Source organism: Protopterus annectens, chromosome 7.part0 (assembly GCF_019279795.1).
Source record: "Protopterus annectens isolate FY-2018-M chromosome 7.part0, PAN1.0, whole genome shotgun sequence".
Classification (NCBI taxonomy): domain Eukaryota; kingdom Metazoa; phylum Chordata; order Ceratodontiformes; family Protopteridae; genus Protopterus; species Protopterus annectens.
Window position 1 is genome coordinate 779,131,608 of NC_056739.1, and position 23,938 is coordinate 779,155,545.

Genomic DNA, 23,938 nt, shown 5'->3' on the forward strand with positions numbered 1-23,938 from the left:
TCTGGTTCCGAAGACAATAGAGCCGAGGTGGTAATCTGCATCGATTTGGAGGTTGATCCCTTTTTGACTCAGAACTAGAAGACGAGCTAGCAAAGTTTTTGATGGTTTTAAAGGCTTGTCCTTATCTAAAGATTCTTGAAAGGAGGACTTCAAGAGCCCCCTGGCTATCAATTTGCTCTTTTGTTCATGGACAACCTGAGAGCTGAAGGAATGACAGATGGCACAATTCTCTTGAAGGTGGCCCTCACCCAAGCAGTAAACACATTCTGTGTCACCATCTGTGATAGACATTTTTTGCCCACATTTTGGACACTTCTTAAAGCCAGACTTGGCTTTCTCCTGCTGAGACATGGTGCTACGAAATGTAGAATAATTAACAATCAACACTCTGTATAGAAAGAAACACACACACACACACACACACACATATATATATATATATATATATATATATATATATATATATATATATATATATATATATATATATATATATATATATAAATAACTCTAAACAAACTGCAACAGACTTACCAATCCGTACCCCCAATTCCCAACCACCCCCAGGGATCCTACCCTTATACTTACTAACCACACCTTTTCCTCTTCCCATTACTCTCTAACCACACCTTTTCCTCTTCCCATTACTCTCTAACCACACCTCTTCCCATTACTCTCTAACCACACCTTTTCCTCTTCCCATTACTCTCTAACCACACCTTTTCCTCTTCCCATTACTCTCTAACCACACCTCTTCCTCTTCCCATTACTCTCTAACCACACCTATTCCTCTTACCATTACTCTCATTACATACCTCTTGCTCTTCAAACACATTCTTCCTCCTACCTTTACTTTCTAAACACTCTTCAGTTACCCAACTGCACTAATATTAACCTCTCACCACTCTCCTTTTATCACACCACACCCTACTCCCTTCTTTCATCTCCACCCAGTGAATTTATTTTTCTACCTACAAACAATCTATATTTATTCATACAATGTATAAACAACCCATCCCATCTTATGTCCCACTCTTATTCACACTCTCAGTACTACCTCCTTTAATCCTCACCCATCTTTCCACCTCCTTTGAAAACCCACTAGGCCCATACCTAAACTACCCCAAGAAAGAAACCAACTCTCCAAACTCTCCTCTCCTTTTTATTCATGCTAATATAACATCCTCATCTAACTACATACTTCCTAAATACCATAGAACACTACACATAAAATACAACAATCAGAACCCCAGGAAAGGCCAGCCTCTATACAGCAGATTCCCCAACCCAAACTATCTAATTGTACTACTCTCTTTAAAGGATGGTGACATCCACCCTAACCCAGGCCCACCAACAACTCCTATCTCTCTCCTCAACCACAAAGAATCACCTACTCATGCCCTGTCTAAACCATTGAACTCCCTTTTAATTGCTCATCTTAATATACGTAGCATAAACAATAAAGTAACTCAACTCCAAGCTCTAACTGAAATCTACTCTTTTGATATTCTCTGCTTAACAGAAACTTGGTTAAAACCTGTAACCAAAGACAATAAAATCATCCCACCTGGATATAATATCCTGAGACTAGACCGAGTATCCAAGAAAGATGGTGGGGTTGCTATCCTATATAAATCTAGCTTACAGTTAACCACTCACAACTGTAAACCACCTATAGACTCCAATGCAGAAATTCTTATCTCCAAACTTCATCTTAAAAATTCCAAATACATCTATATTATCTGTATATATCTACCACCTGGTAACAACACTGCCACCATGGAAAACATGCTTTGCTGGCTTTCCAATACCTGCCCAAGAAACCATAATCCTAGGCGACACAAACATTGACTGGAGCTGCTACTGCAGCAGCCTCCCACAAACCATATTAACCTATATGGGTATTCCCAAACCATTACCTCCCCCACCAGAATAAATAAATCTAAAGAAGAAATCAAGCTTATTAGACTGGATTCATAAACCATCATCCTCACATTTATGATTCAGGAACCCTCCCTGATGATTTAAGTGACCACTTTCTTACCTATATCATCAGACACAAAATCAACTCTCCCATTCCAATATCTGTCAAAAACATCAGATCTAAAAAGTACTTTAACCCTGAACTATTCCAAATGGAACTAAGAGCTTGCAACTGGTCTCCCTTACAAAACCTCCCTTTAGATGAAGCCGTTAGTTCCTTTAACTCCAACTTCCTTGCCATTCTCAACCACCATGCTCCAACCAGATTAATTAGAATTCAAACCAAATCTGCTCCATGGCTTTCAAAAGAAACCAAACATAAAATAAATCTTAGAAACAAACTTTGGGCAAAATGGAGGAAGACTAAAAACCCTAGAGACCAACTAACATTTAGACAGTTAAGAAATGAAACCAAGAAAGCTATAATATCTGATAAAAGAAACTACTACCTACAATCCCAACAAGCTAATCAAAAAAACCCACAAAAATTTTGGGCTAGCATTAACCAACTACTCCATCCAGGTCAATCCACTACTCCAAATTCTCAAAATACTGACCACAAAAATCTATTGAATACTGCTAATGCTTTCAATACCTTTTTTACTAATGCTATACAAACACTAGCTAGTCAACTATCATCTAATAACTTCACTCTACCTTCCTATAAATCAACCTTACCCCCTACTTTTCATATTCAACCTATCCCAACAACAAATATTCTAACCCTTCTACAGAAACTAAAACCATGCTCACCCTCAGCAGACCAACTACCTGCTGAATTCCTACAACAATCAGCCAAAGCTATTGCTTATCCCATTTCTATTCTGATCAATAGAACTATTACCAAAAGTCATATCCCCAGTTTATGGAAAATCTCCCATATTATCCCCCTCCATAAAGGTGGACACTCCACTGAACTCTCCAACTACCGCCCCATTGCCATTCTCTCTCCTTTGGCAAAGATCATGGAGAAATGCATTCACAGACAATTACTTGACCACCTAACCCAAAATAATTTACTTTCCAACTGTCAACATGGATTCAGACCTTCATATAGCACTAGTACTGCCCTTCTTTCCTTCACAGATTGTATCAACAAAAAACGCAATCTTAACAAGCTTTCTTCAGCACTATTTATTGACCTGTCTAAAGCTTTTGACATGGTAAATCACCAAATTCTCATCAAAATACTGAAATCCCTGTCACTAGATACATCTTCTATAAAGTGGTTCCAGTCCTACCTTGATAAAAGACAACAGGCCGTACTATGGCACAAGTCTCTCTCCACTCACCTGCCTGTCAAACTTGGTGTCCCTCAAGGGTCCATCCTAGGACCTCTACTTTTTTCCGTATTTATTAATGACCTTCACCTTGCCATCCCCCAAGCCACATGCATACAATATGTAGATGACTCCACACTGATATGCTCAGCCACCTCCTCTTCTGAACTTCAATCTCTTACCCAACAAGTATTTAACACAACTGAGCAATGGTTCACACATAGATGCCTTCTCCTAAACCCCAAAAAGACTAAACTCCTCCTCTTCTCTCACACCAGTAAATCCTCTCCTCTTGATTTCTCAGTTATCTCTACCAATAAAACTATTATATCCCCTGAACCATCCGCCAAACTATTGGGTATCACCATTGACAACAATTTGAACTTTGATATCCATATTAACAATACTATAAAAACTGTCAACAAAAAACTTGGCTCTCTCTATAGGGTAAAATCGTTCCTCTTTCCTTCAGCTAAAACCACTATAGCACACACTCATCTAATCTCTTCACTTCTTTATGCCTCACCCATTTTTACTAATCTATCTAAAAATAATCTTAGCAAATTGGAAATGTCTTACAATAACATTGCCAGATTTGCTACAGGCAACCCATTTAGAACCCACCATTGCATTAATTTAAAGCAGCTGGGATGGCTTGAACTACAAAATCTGATTAAATTCCATCAACTATCTATAGTCCACAACACTTTTTGCAAACCTTCCAAAACCCCTATTCTATCCACACTCATCACTCCCTATAAAAACCTGAAATCCTTAAGGTCTTCTCAGAGACTTCTACTACATACCACTAAACCAAACAACAAGGCTGGTGACCCCCTCTTTTCTAATATTGTTGGAAAGCCTGGAATCTCCTCCCCAGTGAACTCTCCTCACTTCCCTCAGTATCATGCTTCAAAAACAAACTGAAAGTGTTATGTATCTCTTAATACTTTGCTCTTCCTACCCCTTCTACTCATTAACTGTAATTCCTTCCTTATTAACCATAATACTATCTCCCTCTAGAACATCTTGATTGTACTAGCATGCTATGTTATGCCTGTATTCTGCACTGCTGAATTTACTGTGATAACCTCTAATATGCATTGTAAATATGATTTTTTTTGTTTAATGTTTCTTTATTTGTTATCTTGTTAATTTCATAGTTCTATCTTGGAGCTTATCTCCCCGGGCCTCTACTGAAAATAGACATGTATCCAGTTAGACTAGCCCGGTCAACAAATGTAAAATAAATAAAATAAATCAATAAATAAATATATATAGCATAGCCTCTACAACAAATGCAAAACTCTTATTTCTATAGGTTTTAACAGTATAACACACTCAAAAAAACAACTATGAATCAAGTGCAGTATATATATATATATATATATATATATATATATATATATATATATATATATATATATATATATTACTGTCCTAAAAGGCTAAAAGACTACTATTCTACAGCACACATTATGGATAGAGTGAAGAATTAGAAAAATTATAAACTGATAACTCCCTAACTTAAACGAGTTATTAGAACCGGCCTAAAGGAAAAAAAAACAGCCACTTTGCTATAAAAATGCACACTTTAACTTGAACTAACTAGAAAAATGACTAGTGACTAGAAGATTAATAATACCTGTAAATAACTATGCAAGAATATCAAGAAACACTATCCAAAAGTAGAATAAGTAAAAAAACTGGCCAGAGCTGTCAAAAAACACCCGATCTGTTGCAGCAGCAAATGAGATCTGGAAAGGCACCACTGAATCATGGGATAGGGAATAAGCCACAAGCTGCTTGAAGACCTCGAGCTTTTGTATTTGGCCAAGTCGGAGCTGAGGATCGGCTCCAAACCCATCACTGAGAATGAAGACGAGACAGAACAACTTCACATTATTGTATTTATGTGAAATGGGATTTAAAAAAAAAAAACGAGAACATAACTTTTGCATTGTGTTTTTTCTTAGCTTTAAGTGCAAGACTAATAGCTTTGATCTGTTACATATAGCATATTGAGATAAGATATTCAAGTTTGGTTTCAGGAGATTGATGATAATTGGCCCCCACCTCTGATTACTAGTAAATAGCCCAGATTACTACTTGCATGCTTTGTGTTTGAGAAAGAGCTTGTTAGCAGGGCCTGATTGTCTAGATTCATGTATAGGATCATAGGATGTTACTAGGCTATTGAACCTGAGGCCCTTATAAGCCTAGCCAAGAGTTTAGCCCATATTTAGACAAGTCAACACCTGATGCCCCTGTCTAGCCAGGACACATGCAGAATCCCAGGGGTGTATTTTCTGGTTCCCATCCAGTTATCCAGGTTGCGCTTAAAAAGGGTTAATGAGCTACTCTGCTTGACGTAGACAGGGAGTCTATTCCATAGATGGGGGACACAAATCTGTCCCGCAAACAAGTCTGGTTGATGTCACAGACCAGGTTGAGGTCACACATGTGGGTTACTCAAATGGAGCTTGACTTGTGGATATGTACCAGTCCTCTCAAGGCGGGGACCGAGATCACCTTGTATGCCAGACAGAGGTCACCTCTGAGGAGTCTGTATAAAACTGAGTAGAGGGATAGGGCTTTTAGCCTCTCTGTATGGTAGATGTTAGAGGCCCTGGGTTCTCCTGGTAAGGAACCTCTGTGGTCTCTCCAGCTGCTACATGTGCTTTGTGAGGTACATGCCGAAAGGGGCACTGTACTCAATAATGGGCCTCATAAGGGAAGAATGCATGGATGGTATAACCTCCTTGTCCCTGGATGAGGTACCCTTACTTATGAGGTGGACCATGTAGAAAGCTTGCCATACAACAGAAGCAACATGGTGTTCAAAAGTCAGGTTGCTATCAACCTGGGTGCCCAAATCCCTCATTACTGATTGAATGCTTAAGACATTGTTAATAATGAGATAATTTGTGCGGACGTCACTTTCCCCAAAGGGGATGATGATGCATTTTCTTTGGTATTCAGCTTGAAGCCATGTTTCTGGCACCTGTCATTTGTTTCAGTGAGACCCTATTGGAGGATGTCCACATCACTAGGGGAATTGATGACTGTGCCCAGCTTGCAATCATCTGCTAACTTGGTCAGCCACAGCCGACTGTTTTTTGTCTGCATCTTAGAAAAGTATATCCCAAATAACAGAGGCCCCAAAACCGATCCCTGGGGTACGCCACACGTTACAAGTCTACTGCTTCCCCTGTTTGGACTAGGTGGATTCCATCAGTGAGCCAGTTTGCTATTCATCTGGTAACATATGGATTGATGCCTAGTTGTGGGAGTTTATCTATTATGCCCGAGTGGGGAATAGTGTCGAAGGCTTTGGCCAGGTCAAGGAAGGCAGTGTGCACCTTCTTCCCCTCATCCATGGCTTTGGTGACTGTTTCAAAGAAGTCGACAAGATTTAACAGACATGACCTCCCATTGACAAAGCCAAACTGTGTGGGGTCAAGTGTTTGGAGTTTGCCAATGTCCAGGGGTGGCTCGTCCTATTGGACTGCCGGACTGCAGCCCTCCCACCTAGAAAAAAACATAAAACAATTCACGAGTCCCGATCCTCTGCGCATGTCCGGACAACTCAGACTGCCTTTATCAGAGGATATGGAGAAAGAGGTACCCAGCAATCATTGCTGTGAGATACCAGGAATGTGTGTGGTGACAACCGCACAGAACAGGGAGCTCCGGACTGCTTCAGCTGCAGTCAGAACCAATGAGGAGGACTGAGCTGCTCTCGCGGGACTGTCAGTACACGGGCTTTATGGACAAAGGCTTCAGGTAGGTATTTGGATTGTGGGCTTGCTTTGTTTGCTGGATTACAGGGCTGTTAGGTGAAGTAATACTGCAGAACAAAGGGTGTGTGTGTGTAAAATGCCCCAGGTGGCTAGAGAGAACAAATGGTGGTGGGTAGTGATACTCAGGCTTGAACCCTGTACCTTGTATTTAGGTGTTAAGGACCTGAATTCCCTACCCACCACCATTTGTAAAATAAATTGCAGATTTTTGCCTCATATTTGATCTGATCTGTTCCACATAATATCTGTGGTTTCTAAATGTCACAATGCTTGATATTTGATGGTGCAGTGGTAGCATTGTTGCCTTACAGCTCCAGGTTTTCCGGTTTGATTCTTGGCTGGGGGGGCCTTCTGTGTGGGGTCTGCATCTTCTCCCTGTGTTTGTGTGTGTTTGTTTTTGTGTCCTCCCATGTTACAAAGACATGTCTGCATTATTTCTTCCTGGGCCACTGCTGAAAATTGTTTTTTTTGTTCCAAGTCAGATTGTCCTGATTAACAAATGTTAAATAAAATTGACAGGCATTTGAATTTCAGACTTCAGGTTTCTGAATGTCTAATTCCTTACATATTTGATGGTGCAGTGGTAGCATTGTTGCCTCACAGTTATAGGTTTTCTGGTTTGATTCTTGGCTGGGGTGCCTTCTGTCTGGAGTCTGTATCTCATCCCTGTGTTTGTGTGGATTTGCTCTGGTGTCCTGCCATTTTACAAAGACATGTGTCTGCAGTATTTCTCCCTGGGCCTCTGCTGAAAATTGTTTTTGTTCCATCAGAAGTAAAATTGACAGGCATTTGAATTTCAGACTTCATATTCTTCAGAAAATACATAGTAACACAACCTTTTATTCTAGCAATTTTCTACGTTTATAAGATGAATATTTGAAATTTGTCCTTATTTGTGGGACGGTATTACCCCATTATTGGCTTTGTCCAGGTTTTTTGTGTTAAGGTTGACAGCTATGGCAAAAACTGAATTCACTGAATATGCTTGAGGGCTGTATTCCCTCATTACTGGGTTTGTCCAGGTGTTTTGTGCTAAGAGGTTGACAGCTATGGTGAGAACTGAATTCATTAAATGATAGCCATTTAAGTTTCAGTCTTCCTCTCTTTCACAAAGTAGCTGATTTGGCATAATGATATGTTGCTCTGACTGTTTTGCACAGGGACCTTGGCAGTAAAATGTATGGTGGTAACAGCATTTTTCTTTCACAAAGCAGGTGATTTAGCATAGTGGTATGTTGCTCTGACTGTTTTGCACAGGGACATTGGTAGTAAAATGTATGGTGGTAACACAGCATTTTTCTTTCACAAAGCAGCCGATTTGGCATAGTGGTATGTTGCTCTGACTCTCTTGCACAGGGACCTTGGCAGTAAAATGTTTGGTGGTAACACGACATTTTATTCTAGCAACTTTCCAAGATTATACAAGCAATGTTTAATGTGTCCCTGGTTTTTGGCCTTTTGTGCTGCAAAGTTGAGATGCTGTTGAGTATTGAGTAGATTTTACAAGGAGCTGAGAGCTGCAGGAGAAGAGAAGTTTAGTGCTGCTTATGCTAAGTCAACTTGCATTGTTAATAGCACAACAGGTTGTGTACTTGCTTTTGATGCAGAAGGTTGTTGGTTCTACTCCCACATGGGATGAATGCTGCCATACTGAAAAAGTTAAGATACTAACTATGAGCCTGTTATCAGTTTGCCATCCATTTCCTATTGCAATATTACTAGCGTATCATTTTTAATGTAATATAGGCAATTTATTCCTCAGGGGCATCAGACACTTTATTTTTTGATGAAACCATGAAATATAAAGGTGTTTGCTAGCAGCAACCTCTTCATTAGTTACAGATTTATTTAATGTGGAATTATTTAGATGACATTTTTACTTCTTCAGAGATTGTGCATATTTACTGATAATGGTGGACTGTAGAATTGTGCATATTTACCGATAATGGTGGACTGTAGAATTGTGCATATTTACTGATAATGGTGGACTGTAGAAGTTTGGGTAGACTTTTATGATAGAAATGTTCTGAACTGGGCAGTTTTGTCATTATCGGTGCATGCATTTTGTTTCATTGTTTACTGGAAAGATGTTCTGAATTTGGCAGTTTTGTCATTATTGGTGCATGCATTTTGTTTCATTGTTTACTGGAAAAATCTTCAAAACAATAGGAAGGTGTATCAAAGAGCACATGTATGTTTCATATGCAAGGGGCTTATGATTTGAAAACAGCCCAGAATTAATCTTTATCTGCCACTGGTAAAATGTATTTTCTTTGAATGTGGGTTTCAATGCTGTTTCAATGAATGTGAGTTTCAAGGGCAGAGAAGTTTTAATGCTAAGTTTGAAGTTTGTTTAGCAGATGTCTTAGTGTTTGTGCTGTAAAATGCAAAATAAAACTTTCAAATGAAGTCCAAATCATCATAGAAGTAAATCAGTATGCACATTAGTGTTTATGGTAAATGTAGTGAAATAGCCAAGTAATGGATCATTGGAATGGCTGCAGGGGAAGGCTCCATTTGACCATGATTTTGTGAGGGGGAAGGGTGGCAAACTTAAAGACAGCCCCAGCTGAACTATACCTCCCAACTGTCCAGATTTTCAAAGAATGAATAGATTTTTGTTTCTTATTTTTGGTTTGTTCCTCATAAAATTTGTGGTTTTCTGGTAAATCATTTAGGAATTAAGTCACTAAATAATGACACACTGAGTTTCAGACTTCATAACCTTCAGAAAAATGCATGCTAAAGTAAGACCTGTTCTATCAACTGTCTCAGTTTATACAAGAGCAATTTTTAGTAGTGTTTATATGTTCCCCCAATATATTTGGCTTGTCCAGATTTATTACATTAACATGTTGAGAGGTACATGCAAATAAATTGCTTTATAGAATTAGGCATAGCCAAACCTCTCAACTGTCCCTGATTTTGGCTCAAAATGTTGCTCTTCCCCCTAATAATCCCTCCGCAAAATAGCAATTTTGGAAGAAAACATGGAGGGTTTACAATTAAGAAATAACTGTAATAATCAGAGTTATAGATTACTTTTATTTCAGAAATGCATGTAGATTATTTTATTTTGTCAGCTGCTCAAGTTAGCAGTACTAATATTAAAGTGTCCCTTCTTTGACAGATTCCCAGCTGTATTGTGTGGCTATTTTATATTTTTACATCACATTTTTGGTCCATTTTTCATAAAATTGGGGGTTTTTTTTGGCAAATTAGTGACAAATCATTAAAGACTGAAGTTAAAAAATAATGACAGACATTTGACTTTCAGAATTCATACCATTCAGAAAATTCATACTAATGCAAGACCTATTCTATTATCTTTCTAAGTTTATAAGAGCAATATTTTAAAAATTGTCCTTATTTTTGGGCCTTTGTCCCACTTCTTTGTATGGCTTTGTCCAGATTTCTTGCTCTGAGGTTGAGAGGTATGACAAATGTGTCAGGGCCATCACAGTCAGCCAGAGACATTTCAAATTGTGACATACTTGTTGCACCCCACTCCTCCATGTAGTGACTCCAGATGTGTCGAAGCAAGGCAAGGAGTAGTTATGCAGTGTAAGTGTGCTGAGTATCCCCCCATCCAAGGTAGACACAAGTACTAGAGTGGCTTTTCATCTGTCCTTGATTTTTGCAGAATGGTCTGGTTTCTGTCATATTTTTTGTACTGTTGATTTATGCTTATTACTCAAAGTGCCTGTTGCTCTGTGTTTAAGTAACAATACTTTAATGACCATCAGGTAAGCTTGGCTGAGATTGTAAGATGCAAGTAAGCTTTAATAAGCATACTGTTAAAGAATTGCCAACATTGAAAGCCTTTCAGTATTTGTAATAAAGGACAGGATTACATTATTTTAAGAAGCTCATTACACTTGGAGACTTCCAGTCATCTCTGCAGGCTTTACCCGTAAACTAAACAGAATGCCAATTGTGTGGTCCATAACCTGTACAGTAATCCTTTTAAGCAATGTATCTTGAGCTTATTTCTTGTTTGCTTTTCATTTTTTACTTTGATCATGTTTTCCCCATGAAACAAGTAGATAGTTGTCAGGCAGCAGGTCATTTTTGGGATAAGAAACATTTTTACAAGGGGGAGCATCAGAGATTTCTACTTTCAGCATGTTACTTGGTACTTTAATAAAGCTGAATATAAATTATAATTAGAACTACAGTGCAAGAAGTGGTTTGAGTTGAGTGCTGCTTATTTTTCTAATACTTGATTCTGACTGGCATTCCATTAATGTATTTAAAAAGTAATTTATTTTTTCATGCCTCACACCTTTTTTGTTTCCATCTAGATATTAATTAAGCTGTCATGTAGCCAATGCATTGATATATTTTTATTCTTCTACACTTCATTTTGTCTTGATTGGACTCTCATAATGACGGTTTGGCACACAGGGCAGTATATTTAGTTAGTTTTTGTGGTTTTGAGCATACCTCCTCACCTTTCAAGTTGGCCGCACCCCTTCCCATTGACCCCACCCATTCAGCTGTCTCCTGCAGCCCCCCTTTGATTTGAAGTCACCAACCGCCACTGCCAATGTCCCTGTTAATGAGGTCTGTGATAATCCAATCCGTGGCCTTGCAGAACAGGCTAGTCAGGCTGATGGGTGTATAATTTCCTGGATCGGTTGGCACTCCACCTTTGTGTAAAGGAATGACAGTGGCTGTCCTCCACTCAGCTGGGACAAAGCCGGTACTCAGGCTTTGGTTGAATAGGGTGCCTAATGGTGCTGCACATTCATGCCTGAGTTCATGTAAGATCAGCCTGGGATGTTATCGGGTCCCGTGGAGGCTGTATTTTTGCCTTTGCGAGGGCAGTGATGACCTGTTCCCTAGAGATAAGGGGTAGGGGGCAGGTACTGAGGATGTCCTGATTTACTGATGGGGGGGCAGAGGAGAGAAGTTTTGGCTGAATCTGTCAGCCAGTAGATTGACTATATCTACAGCATTTGTGTATGTGGTGTCCTTGACCACCAGTTCTGAACCGATCTGGGTGCTTCCTTTGAGATTTTGGACATATGTGAAGAAGGCCTTATGATTGTCTCTAGTAGATATGGCCAATTTGGACTTGAAGATGGCTTTAGAGGATTTCACTAGTGCTCTTATTTGCTTGTTCAGGCTGAGAGATTGCTTCCAATTGGGCACCTGATTCTTCTTGGTCCTGGACAGAAATGTTTTCCTTTTGTTATACAGTTTATTTATTGCAGATGTCCACCAGACAGGTTTACTATTCCTTGCTGAGGATGATTTTTGTCCTTTCTGGTATTTGTGATTCCATGCATCTTTTGGTGTAGATTTGGACATTGGTGCTAGTTGCTGCAGTGGGGGAGGGGAGTGGGAAGCTGTTTATACCATCCCTCTGGAGGTTGTAATCAGCTTTGGAGAAGTTTTTTTTTTTTGTTTGACTCTATCTAGAGGGAGGTGAGGGACGATGGCGACTTTGAAAGTGACCAGTTTATGGTCGGATCTTACCAGGGAGGATGATACTGTAGGGGTGCTGCAGTGGTTACACATGTTGGTCAATACCAAGTCCAAGATATCACCTCTTGGGGGTTATCGACTAGCTGTTCCAAGGTATTTGCATTGCTAAAATAGAGAAATCTCTGGGCATTTGTGTTCTGAGTAGATTTTCCAATCTATGGTTGGGTAATTAAAGACACCCAGGTTCAGGGAAAATGAATGAATCTTGATAGATTTGAAGAGGTCCAGATAGGTGGAGTGGGCATCTAGTGTCAAATTTGGGGGCCTGTAGCTAGCTATAATTTGAATAGGGGTCTTGTCAATGGTTAACTGCACCTGGAGTGTCTCCTGTGCATCATACTGTTTGACAAGCCTGGTGTGTGTATGTGTGTGTGTGTGTGTGTGTGTGTGTGTGTGTGTGTGTGTGTGTGTGTGTGTGTGTGTGTGTGTGTGTGATATATATTGAAACTCCACCTCCTTTGGCTTTGCCTCCCACATTTTGGGGTCTGAATGTATGATAGGATCCCCAGCTTTGAACCAGGCTTCTGTGACTGCACGAATGTCAGCATCTTCCAGGGTTAAGAATGATTGCAATGAGTGCAGTTCATGTTTAGACTTCTGGCATTTAGCAGTATGACCTTTAATTTGTGTTTTGATAAAATTTTTATGTTGGTAGTATCGACCTCATGACTTTTCCTAAAAAAGGCACTATGGAGGAGGCAAGAGCATTTGCCAGAAGCCTGAAGCCCAAGTGAGACAGATGCAGGCCATCTCTAGCAAAGCACTGTGGTCTGTCAGCCATATCTCCCCAGGTTGTCAGGCACTGGATCCCCCTGGTATGACACCAGAAACTAAGCCAATTGTTAAAGTCAATCATTTTCTGTTTGCACTGAGCCATCATTCTGGGTGATGGTGGAATGCTGCTTAAGGCTAGGGACATACCTACCTGGGATAGACATTCAGCGAGCTCAATCATGTCTCTCTTCATAGAGTCCAGGGAGGTATGTCTCAAGTTGTTCACGCCAACATGGACTATAACAGATTCGTAACAGTACCTGTTGTTGAGAGACTTGAGTGCATGTGTGATATGGTGGATTCAGGTGCCTAACTGTGACTTTCTCCTTATCCAGCCTGGTGAAAGGCACATCTGTGTGTCTCACAATGGAGTCTCCTATGACTAATATGTTGGATTTATGGTTAGGCCTTAATGGTTGCGAGACACTGGTGTGTGGACTATGCATGGTATGTGGTGTGGAGAGTTGTGGAGTTCAAGTGTGTTTTTGGATCTGAAGTCTCCTATGTTTGGGTTTGTTGTTGTTGAGAATCTCCGCATATGTGGCTATGTGTTTTGTAGTTGTGGGTGGTGTTTAAGGTATAGTGATTGTGTTGACAACCTTCTCAGTGCCAGATATACTGGTTTGTGAGGAAGACAGCATAGACTCTAGCTTCTTTATGTAATTGCAACTCTCACAAATCGTGTTCCTAGGTGGTAGTTGTAGATGGTGGTCCATGTACATGAGCCAGTTGCTACACTCTCTCAGGATGCCTATATCAACCAGGTTGACAGGACAAACCTTAGGAAATTGTCCATCCATATTTTTCAGAATCTGAGGGAGAGAGGCCAGGGGGAACTAAGGGGTAGGCCTAAAGCCCAAGTGCTTAAACCAAAACTAAGAGGCTTAGAATAACACTTTAAATTTAAACAGACTAAAAACAAGCAGTAGTAAATGCAGCAGAGAAGATGCTATTGAACACTTTAAAGAACAAGTAGCAGATAAACCAAGATGAAGTAATAGAGTAGGAGGAGGGAATACAAATACTGTAAAGCAGTTGAATAAAGTTTTTTTTTTCTAAGCAAAGATCCTAAACTTTCTGGACTTGGTAGCATAGTAGGGAGCCATACATATATCTTCCCATCATTCTCTTGTAAATTGCTTTTCTAGTCTTGCTTCCCAGTTTTTTGTAAATTATTTGATTCTTATAGTTATCATGCAGTATTTTATATGCCCAACCAGTTATCTCTGGTGGAAGGTGCAGTGGTAGCATTTTTGTCTCACAGCAAGAGGCTCCGGTTCGATTCTTGACTGGGGTACTTTCTGTGCTGAGTCTCCATGTCCTCCCTGTATTCGTGTAGGTTTCCTCCCATATTACAAAGACATGCGTCTGGAGCGTTTCTCCCCAGGCCTCTGCTGAAAATTGGCTTCATTCCAAGTTGGACTTTCCCGGTAGGCAAATGTTAAAGAAAGTCTCTTTTTTAATGCTGCTTCTGTTGCAGATTCAGCTAAAAACTGTATCAAAGCAGGTCTTTCACTTAAAATCCCCCTATTCCTTTCTTTTGTCTTCTCTCTGAGATCAAACCCTAGTGGGGAAGGCAGTCTCTAGTTTGCAATCCAAATGTCTTCTTGGCCTCATCTAACTGTATTACCCTTCCTGCTTGAGTTATTTGCTCTCAATATCTTGGTTCCTTTGTCAGGTATCTTCAGTAAATTGCACTCCCTCTTGCCTATTTTCTGTACCATTGCTTGCAGTCATCCCTGTTGGCAAAATCTCCTTTCTCCATTCTCATATTGGCTTAGTTTTTAGAATAGTTTCTGCTACTTTGACTAAAATGTTCTGTGTGGTTGTTATTTTCCTTAAGGAACTACATTCAACATCCCTCTCGCTGTATTTCTCAAACTTACCACTTGCTTCATCATCATCATCCTTTTCCACTTTGAATTATAACCTTCTGCTTGTATTGTGTATAAGAGCCTTAACTGCATAGCTCTAAAATATCCCTTCAAATTAGGTACACCTAAACCACCTTGTTCTGTTGGAAAGATCAGGTTATCCTACATAATTCTTTCTGAACAGATAGATTTAATCCCAAAGCACCATTAGTATGGTTAGAGAGGTAAGATTTGAATCAGTCCAAAGTTGTAGGAGAAAGACCACATTAAGTTCACAGTTGCATGAACAAGATACCGTGGTCAGTGGTGTCTGCTGCAGAGAGACACAGCAGGACCAAAACAGAAAAAAGCAAAAAACAAAACATAATAAAAGTGCAAATCAGGGGCCATCAGGAAATTGTTTACTATTTTAATTGGAGCTGTTTTAGTCCTATGATGAGAGTGAACACACAAAGGATAAAAAGATTCATGGTTTGCTAACTATAAGATAGGATCAAAACTGATTAGATGACTTTCTCATTAACCTTGCATAGAAAAGGAAGGATAGAAATTGGGTGAAAATTGTTCAGTTTCTTATCAGTGCTAGTTTCATCGGTCTTCTGCCTGACAGACAAAAAGTCCTTCTAGCTCTGTGGAATAGTGTTAAGTAGTGGTGCATACATGGCTTTACTCAAGTCAAGTTAGCAGCTCAGGTACCAGCTGGAGGTGGCTGAGGAGGATGAGAGTGAGCAGCCACCGCATACTCTGTCATCCGGATGGAGTCAGAGGCAACACTAGCTCATCACAAGTGTGACAGTTACTGGGAGCACCAGATATCACACCCAATGGAGCCTGAGTCTGCTAAGCTTCTGCTGTCAAAGTGCTGTTGCACTAGAAGCCAAAGTGAACTCTGCATACAGAGGCATGTTTCCTATTAGGAGACAGTCATAGCAAAGCTCAGTGGAGCTGCTGGGGGGTTGCTCCACAGAGTGAAGGCAGGCTGGCCCGTTTCCTACCACCCAACTTTTGCTAAAAGGTGGAGGGCTAATCGTCATTCCTGGACAAAAATGAATGGGTCATGTGGCTCATCCCTCACCCAGGAATACTAGGCTGCTGTGCCGCCACCCCCCCCCCCCCCAGAACAAATGAAACAATTGTGTAGTTGCTCCCTTTCACCTGTGCAAATGATGGCTGGTTCTCTTGACACTTTTTAACTTGTGTGACCATGTACTAATATCTGATGCACAGTGTGAGACAGCATTACACTATGTAGCCGTCACAACGTTGATGGCAAAGGTGTATGTGTAATGGGATACATTTGTTTGGTATCCAAAAGTAATGTATAGGGTCTACACACATTTTCACAAAGAGCACAGTGCTATGAAGTATGCTTTTGGATCTCTGGCGGCAGTATTCAGGAGAACTTTGAGTAAGATGTGCAATATTCCAAACGGCCACGCAACACAGCCTAGTACAGTGACCTGTACAAAGGTAGACAGGAAAATTATGAAGGAAACATTGGCATTCTATACTCACGACACTGTAAATAGCAGTTCAGTTCTGTGCGCTTACTGTCTGACATGGCAGGTTCAGTTAGTACAACTGGAATGGGAAGCTGCAATCCTCAATTTACTGAAGGTTGTAACCCTCCTAAGTGGTGTTTCCTGCAAACTGCACACACTTCTTTCTTAGTTTTTGGAGAGACCGTAGCGTAAGTTGTAATGTGAAAATATGAAGAACTCTGTTTGGCTGAGTAGTGTGTCAGTTGCACATTAACAACTCAATAAATAGGCAGGATAACATTATAACTGAAAATATGCACAAAGACGGGAATGGGTCAACGAAAAATTACCGATGCAGGGCAAGGAGTGGTGACTTTATTAATAGCTTGCTGTTGAATTTGAGATCATAGTAAGTTCAAAAAAATGCATCAGTTATTTACATAATACAAGTAATACTTCATTTCCTAAAATATTCAGTAAGCAACCCCCCCCAAAAAAAAAATTTCAGTGCATGGACTGTAGGACAGAGCAAGTTTTCAGTACTTTCTTTTAGTGTGCCAGTATCATGCAGCATAGCTCTCATCCGATCAGAGACAGATCTCAACAGAATCAGGGACAACTCCTCAAATAATCAGGGACAATCAGGCACATTTTATAAATATTTGTACTATTAACCTGAAACATTTGCAGAATACGAGAATGTGGATTAATATAGGTTTTCTGACGTAAAACATCTGTAACTCTGAATTACTATCATTATTTATTAAGGGCAATTCACCACCTTTTCTTCAGCACTCACCAGTTTTCAGAGGGATTAAGAGGGACAGACTTAAAATCGGAGTCTATATCAGGGATAGTTGAGAGGTCTGTCATGCAGTCAAGTTTGCAAATTACTGTTTTGCTGTAATTTCAACAATGTGGAGATGAACAGAATGTCAGGAAATTACTGAAACAGCAACTCACAAGCAGGGTCAACCTTAGGTCAAGTGGTGCCCTAGGCAAAAGGGCTCCACGGCACTCCGCAGACCACCTGGTGCCCTCATCTTGCTCTATCTACACCATCCAGATTACTGGAAAAGTGCCTGTGCTACAATGGCGCCCTAGGCAGCTGCCTAGTTGGTGTATGCCTAAGGCCAGCTATGCTCACAAGACAGCTGTTTCTCAGAAAGAAATGGGCATGCAAAAATAAGCTAACATAATAATGTCTTGTAGACATATTTAGGGTTCGGGCGGCCATGGTGGTGCAGCGGTTAGCACTGTCGCCTCACAGCAAGAGGTTCTCCGGTTTGATCCTCGGTTGGGGCGCCTTCTGTGCGGAGTCTGCATGTCCTCACTGTGGTCACGTGGGTTTCCTCTGGGTGCTCCGGTTTCTTCCCACATCCCAAAGACATGCTGTAGGTGGATTGGACACACTAAACTGGCCCTAGGCATGCGTGCATGCATGTGTGTGCCTTCTGTGGAAGGTTGGGCACTGGGCTGGCAACTCGACACTGTAAAACTCCACTGCCAATCATGAGCGGACAAGTGATCCGCTGTGGCAACCCCTAACTGGGAAAAGCCAGAAGAAGAAGACATATTTAGGGTTAAATAAAAAGACACTAGTAATAAAACACACTGCAATAATCAATACATTTTCAGAAACTTGCTTCCAAAAATTAAACTGAAAATGTTTCATGTTAAAAGAAATAAATCTTTACTGCTCGCAAACTAATTAAATAAATAATTCTTACTGCAGGCAGGGGGAAGAAACTTAGATTGGAAGTCCATTCCTTACAATTCTGAGCTGTCAATTCCAGTGACAGTTTTAACACCTCTGCAGTAGTATGGGGGGAGGGGACTGTCAATTCATGATGGACTACAACAGAACACCTAAACAAAGGCCGCCAGTTTAGCTACTTCTCTGGCTTCAGCTGGATAACTTCAAAGTATAGTGTAAAAGAAGCTCTGAGCAAAACATAAATGATGGTGATTAACAACAGAAAAGACACAGGCAGCCTTCTTACAGAAGGAATACCAAATAATAGTGAGTCACACAGTTCCCATTATATGTCAATGGCATGGGAATTCATTTACTTCCTTATGTTTGGCATGAGTCATAGAAATAAGACTTGAAATGCTTTATGGGATAAAGAAAGGGTTGAAGCAGAAGATCACGTTGATCTATCAAGCCCCATCTGTAGCCATGTTGTGGTAAACAGGCTAAAATTACAAATAAAGCCCTTAAAGTGCTTCTGAGGTGTTAAAATAGGTCTGGGAACAATGACCGAAAAAAACATTTTTTTTAGTTATAGGGTGGAGTTTTTTACTTTAAAGACGACAATGCTAAGAAAATCAAATTCAGTGTCCCATCTGGGCAACAAAAACCATACAGAGAATATGAGGAATGGAGGGAGGGAAAAGACTGTGCAGCAGTGATCATTCCATCGGCTACTGTTAAGTTTACTTACACGACTGTACTATGTTCATCAGTTCATCATTGTTGCAGTAGCCTAACCGAGATGGGCAGATTAGCATAGCTTATACTTGTGCTTGTTTCCCATCTTTCCTGTAACTAGTCTAGTCCAGATACAGATTTGCTGCATCCAGGAATGCTTGTAAGCTTCTGAGCCCCCCCAAGCCTTTCTGTGTTGGAGGGAAGCCTTCTAGCTTATCAGTGGGAGTGGTAAGTACTAGGTAACCTATCTACCACAAGATCTAGGTACAGATTCTTAGTTTTAGCACTTGAATTTGCTTATTCGTGCTCAGCACTTGTTCAGAACTTGTTGTTAGCACTAAATAAGCTACAAATTACTACAGCACTCAACCTTCTTCTTTACCAAGAGGAAAACAGTTTTTTGTCTTTACTTTCCTCACTATCTTAGAGAAAAACAGCTCTTAGACTCACTTTCCTCACTTGTCTAGAGGAAAGTAGTTTTTTATTCAGGCATGTCCAAGGGTCAGCTCCCAGTGTTCTCTCCTGTACATCTGATGAATCTGGGTATCTTGGGGCAATGTAGCTATTGCCTCATGCACACAGACAACCCTCTCCTCCTACCACCCAACACCACAGCCTGTGAAAGATGCACTTATCTAGCTAAACTGGAGGTAAAGTTCTCTCCGACCAAGACTGAACTTGACAGTCCACTGGAGAAGGTAAACACTTGCACCACACTATACTCATCACATAGTCCCACTAAACCTACATCACCAAAATCAGGACAAGAAATTTGCAGAGGCTCTCAGAAATAATCTGCTCAAGCAACAGAGGCCTCCAAAGCAGAAGTGCAAGCAACCTCCACCCCCCCAACACAACCCAAATGACACATAACCCACAGACACAGCGTGCCACTCAACCACAGCACATAAGTCAAAACAACGTACCCAACACACTAGTCATAATTGACTCTATAGTCAGGCACACTGATGTCCCACTCACCAGGTTAAATAAGGAGGAGGTTACTGTCAGCAGCATGTCGGGTGCCAGGATCCACCACATAACCCATGCACTCAGGTCACTCCACAACAAGTACAAATATGACTCTGTCATTGTCCATGTTGGTGTGAATGACCTGAGACATACCTCCCTGGACTGGGACATGGAAGAGCTCTCCGATCTTGTAGCCCAGGCAGGTATGACCCTAGCCCTGAGTAGCATCCTGCCATCACCCAGAATGATACCACAGTACAAGTACAAAATGATTGACTTCAACAATTGGCTAAGCTTCTGGTGTCATTTTAAGGGGATCCAGTATTTGTCTGCCTGGGACGACATGGTTGACAGACCACAATGCTTTGCCAGAGATGGCATGCACCTGTCACCCCTGGGATTCTGGATACTGGCTAAGGCTCTTGCTGCCCCTATAGTGCCTTTTTTTTAGGCAAGGTTCAAATGACAAATTCACCACCGTAACAAGAAAAGGCAAGCAAAAACTGAGGGCAATGCTAGAAATCTAAATCTCAAAATACACTCCCTCGAGGCACTCCTTAAAATGGAGAACATCATTATCTGTGCAGTGACTGAGACCTTGTTCAAGGCTCCAGAGAGGAGCCCTGCATTACCAGGCTATAAATCATACCACACTTTTCGGCCACCTAACCTGGACCAGAACACCAAAGGTGGAGGTGTGTCCATATTAATTATAGGGACAACTACAAAGCATTCTACAGCTATGTCACGAAAATTACAGAACCAACTGATATTGCCAACGTCCTGGCAGATAGGTTCAGTGCTAACTTTGCCCCCCTCTCACCCCCTAAAGGGTCCATATCTATACAGGAAGAATGCAGAGTCCCTATAATCACAACTACGCAGGTAAAAGCTGCACTGTCTAAAGCCAAAAACACAGCATCCATGGGACCGGACAACATCCCAGGCTATGTTTTACACAAACTTCATAACAAACTGGCTCCCTACCTAAGCACCATGTTCAGTCATGGTCTCACAACAGGCTTGGTGCCTACTGAATGGGACACAGCAACAGTTATCCCACTCCACAAAGGGTAAGCCACCACTGATCCTGGGAACTATCTCCCTATTAGTCTGACGAGCCTGGTCTATAGGGCCATGGAATGTATCATCACGGAACTCATAAACAAAGACATTGGTAACCTCCAAACTCTAGACCCCACCCAGTTTTGGTTTGTGAAAGACATATCATGCATCCTGAACCTGATCGACGACTTTGAGGCAGTCACCAAAGCTGTAAACTAGGATAAGGTGGTTCACACAGGCTATCTTGACCTCGCCGAGGCTTTCAACACCATCCCCCATTCTGGAATTCTAGCTAAACTCACTAAACTAGGAATAAATCCTTATGTCACATGATGGGTTGCCAATTGGTTCACTGACAGAACCCACACTGTAAAAGTTGCAGACTCCAAATCTGACTTAAAACCAGTGACAAGTGGAGTACCACAAGGTTCAGTCCTGGGACCTCTAATGTTTGGTATCTACTTCTCTGAAGTACAGGCTAACAAAGAAGGTCTTCGGTTAATGAAGTTGGCAGATGACTGCAAACTAGGAGCCATAGTTGAGTCCCCAAATGATGTGGACATCCTACAGAAGGGCCTGACTGAGACAGATGCCTGGTGTCAGAGCCATGGCCTCAAGCTCAATGCCAAAAAGTGCACTGTCATCCCCTTTAGTAAAAACTCTGTACCCATGAACTACCACATAGGTGGCAGTCTACTTAATGCCAAATGTGTGATAAGAGACCTTGGGACCCAGGTGGGCAGTAGTAGTCTCTCCTTTGATAATCACATTGCCACAGTAGTCAGGCAATCCTTTTACGTGGCACACCTCATCACAAAAGGGTTCTCATCTAGGAAAAAAAAAACAGGTCATTGTTCCCCTCTATTTGACACTCATTAGACCTATTACAGAGTACAACACCCCTTTTGGAATGTACCTCACAAGACATCTGCAGCAGCTAGAAAGGCCACAGAAGTACCTCGCAAAGAGGATTACTGGCCTCAAACAGATGCCCTACACTGACAGTCTCAAAAAACTCCAGCTTTACTCTGTAGCATATTGCCTACCCCGAGGTGATCTCTGCCTAACATATAAAGCTATGTCAAACCCAGAGCTGTTGGACATGCTACACCTAAAGAAATCCCGAACCCTCCGAGCTACACACTCTAGGGACCTAAACCTTGTCACCACAATAAACAGGACATGCTGGAGGGATAGATTCCTGTCCCAGAGACTTCCCATATTCTGGAACAAGCTACCCATCTATGTCAAGCAAAGTTCCTCATTAGCACTCTTCTAGAAAAATCTTGATAAGTGGATGGGAAATAGGAAATACACCCCAGGGAGCACTTCTGTGGCTCTGCTTGACAGGGGCACATGAAAATAACTTTCTTGGGTGGCATAAGCCAGGGAAACTTGTTGGCTAGGCTTACTTAGGCCCTTGGGCCAATAGCCTAGTACCTTCCTATGAACCTATAATTTTTCTTACTTTCTATGACTTCTATTTAAAATCACCAATAATTATCAGTTCTATGTTCACCACTGCAAATGTCCAACAATGCATCCTGATATTCCTCCATGTTTTGCAATACAGAACAGTCATTTCTATCTGCTAGACTATCTTACCTCCCCCACCCATACAACCACAAAATATAATTCTCAAATTCCAAGTTACCTGTGACATCATTGTTTCATTTTTACTTAACCATTCTTCAGTATTCACAATGTTATCGTAATTATTGGTTATCATAGCATTCTTACTTTCTGGCTCTTTTCCATCAGTTTTTAAATATAATGCATCATGCAATAAGCAGCAATCACAATACAAAATATGTTTCTTGATTACATTTCTTGCACAGTTTCATTCTTTCACTTTTCAAAGTTTCAAATTTTTCAGTTTCTATTTTTTCATTTAATGTTGTTCTCAGCACTAAGAACATGCACTTTTCATGCAGTTTTGTATTAATGCGTTTATTCTGAAAAATATTGCAAATGTCAAAATATTTCCTTTTTTAATTTATATTTTTAATTCTTGGCCAATAAACTCTTTCCTTCATTCATTCATTGCCAAAGATACCCACTTATCCCAAGCTCCAACATACAGCTTTTCACCTGTTCTTATAATATAATGGACAGTCTGCCAGTAATTAGGAAATAAACATATTCTCATTTTTTTATCAGTTATAACAATTTTGTGAAAATGCACTACTGGTTTAGTTGAAAATACATAGTTTTTTTTCATGACGCAAACATTTTCTTTCACAATGAGAGGGATTTTTCCAATAACATTTTTTGAATGCATAAGTTGCAAATGTCACCATTCCTTATTGTGTTAAAGCACAGTCACCATTTGCAGTATATCCAAATAGGGTAACAATAATATCCCAAATAAAACATATGTCTATTGAGAGTCCTGCCTTACCTTTTTTCCCCTCATGGTGCACCATACCTCCCAACCATCCCAAATTACCCGGTTTTTACTGAGTTTTGGGTTCCAAATACTGGGGTGCCACGATTCCCAAGTGGCATCCCTTAATTTCCAAATTTCCTGGCATTTTATTTTTAATTTTTTTTTTCCGGCTTTTTTGAACTGATGTCATCGCATACTCAATGACGTCAGCTCCGTGAAACAGCCTGCCAGCCTGTCGGAATTGAGCTAGCTGCCTAGCTCCTGTGTATATTACTTCTAGCTGCAAGGGATTGGTAACGGAATGTTATACTGCATCAAGGGAATGATGGTTCAGGAGGAACAGTTATGCTGTGCTTCCTGCATGAGGTATTTGGTAGCCTGGAAGGAACA